This window comes from Pyxicephalus adspersus, unplaced genomic scaffold, assembly GCF_032062135.1.
Source record: "Pyxicephalus adspersus unplaced genomic scaffold, UCB_Pads_2.0 Sca4475, whole genome shotgun sequence".
NCBI lineage: Eukaryota > Metazoa > Chordata > Amphibia > Anura > Pyxicephalidae > Pyxicephalus > Pyxicephalus adspersus.
In genome coordinates, this window is record NW_027321478.1 from 1 (window position 1) to 2,230 (window position 2,230).

At 42.1% G+C, this 2,230-nt stretch overlaps 2 non-coding genes across 2 annotated transcripts; one reads left to right on the plus strand and one right to left on the minus strand.

The window, feature by feature from the left end:
• The first annotated feature begins 1,303 nt into the window (after nucleotides 1-1,303).
• Nucleotides 1,304-1,375, plus strand: TRNAW-CCA (transfer RNA tryptophan (anticodon CCA)). The gene has a single exon. It is a non-coding gene; the product is annotated as a tRNA-Trp (tRNA).
• A 630-nt stretch (nucleotides 1,376-2,005) lies between these two features.
• On the minus strand, nucleotides 2,006-2,079 carry TRNAI-AAU (transfer RNA isoleucine (anticodon AAU)). The gene has a single exon. It is a non-coding gene; the product is annotated as a tRNA-Ile (tRNA).
• Between the last annotated feature and the right edge of the window lie 151 nt (nucleotides 2,080-2,230).

The window sequence follows — 2,230 nt, forward strand, 5'->3', positions numbered from 1 at the left end:
AAGGAAATGGATTGGTTGATCTGTGGTGGCTCTTTCACTTAACAACCTCCACCATGTGATTTGGTTGTAAAGAATGGGCAGCAAATTTACAAAAATATATAAGATAGAAGATTTAGATAGTTTAGCTTGATTAGGCTGAAATGGGATGAGTGTCAACAGTCTTGCCCGGAAGGGAACAATAGTGACCCGAAATGGCTTGTAGAATCTTGAAATATCTAGAGAAATGCCCCCTTCCAACCCCAGTCCTGGCTATAAACTTTCAATGTCCGAAGAAGTCGAAATCATTCCAGCACACCATTTCTGGCTGCCATAGCTTCATTGCTTTCAGTCTCAGGAAGAGGACTGGCATTGACAAGATGATTATTAGTACAAAACGGGGGTCAGATGAAGGGGCTGTTGTCACTTTTGAGGAGGCAAAGCAACAGCTGAAAGACAGCAGTCATTGCACCAGTACCATCCTTCAAAGAGTCAACAGCTAGGGAATTCTCAGCTACAAGCCCCAGTGAGGACTATGAAAAGGTTGGGTTGCACTTGGGGGACAAGGAATGAAGAGAAGGACATTCATAAAGGGAAGTCAGAGACCATGATTGCATATATGTATGTCCTTGATACTCTCAACCTGTAGATGCAGTTCACTGCCAGATGTCCAAGATGAAGACATGACTGCCCACTCTTAACGTAGGGATAAGAGGAACCAGCAAGGGGAACAAGTTTTTGCCAGCTGCAAGCCTTAAATCTTTGTTTGTTATTTTTTTTTGGACCTCCTTTGTGAGCCATCTATGACTAATTAGTAATCCCACATAGCCCCATGTTTTTCCCAGTATCAGGGCCTCCCAGTGGCACCATAGAGTGTTAGCAGGAGGAGGAGAAGTTGTAAAAACGTAATACATCCTTGGAAGTTTGTAGTTTTTAAAGCCTTTCCCATGCACAAAGTCCAGAATTGGTATTTAAATGGGAGCCTCATGTCAGTCAGCAGGGAACATTCCCAACAACCAACCACCAACCACCAACCACCAAGTGGACCACACTCCGTGTTTACTACAACAGGTAAAGCTGTGGTATTATTATTAATGGTAGGGAGCACTCCCACCGGCCTCTGATCGATGGGGATCACTCGATGCTAATTTACATTAGCCATTTGCACAGGATGTGGGGTAGAGTTGAACAACAATAAGAGCTAAAGAGGCATTTTAGTGTTTTCCTATATATGTATGGAAAGTTCATCGTCTCAATGGGTGCATGTAATCCAGGAGGCCACTGTAAAACCTTCCAGTAGATGGCACCACCACAGGCAGTCACCAATGACCTCGTGGCGCAACGGTAGCGTGTCTGACTCCAGATCAGAAGGTTGCGTGTTCAAATCGCGTCGGGGTCAGTAACTCTTTTTAAAACCAGATGTCTCCATTATGTTTCGTCTTTTAACATAGAACATTTCAAAATCTATTGATAGATGGTCTCTGTGACTCCATAGATAATGTATCATAAAAAAAAGCTAATTATTATTAACATTCCATTATCTTAGGTAAAACCTATGGCAATTAAAGATCATTTTTTCAAATTTTCGGGTGTAAATGGGCAATTTAGGTTATGGTAGGAACATAACTGGTCAGTGGGAAGAATGTCACCCTTACAGATAGCCAAAAAGATAATTGGTGTCACTTAAGCTGAGAGGCACAATATGCTTTTTGCTCAAGGAACCCCCAAAACCCTCTGAAGGACCCCTAGGGTTCTACCTGGTTCAACCCTGGTTGAGAAACACTGAACTAGGTGATATGGAGATGGTTTCAAAAGTAAAAATGTTTGAAAATGTGTTATATTTTTTTCTCCATTGAAAAGTTTTGTGTATGTTGCTAGAAATTTGTTCAACATGCAGAATACATTCTTGCCATCTCTTTAGCTTTCCTGGATAGCAATGTACTGTATGTGGTGTAAGCTGGTTATTTACCAAATGTTGTGAATATAATTGAGAGGGCGGCTTAAACACAGCAAGTAGAAAAGAAGCAAATGGCCCGTACGAGGATCGAACCCGCGACCTTGGCGTTATTAGCACCACGCTCTAACCAACTGAGCTAACCGGCCATTGTTGGCACATTAAACTTACAAATTTTCAGGAAATATATACTTCTATCCAGTATACTAGGGACATATTTCTTACCACAAACTGGGTGAATCCAATGGCAGCTGGGTAGCCTATCACAACAAGTACAGTCCCATTCGTGGTACCACCAAC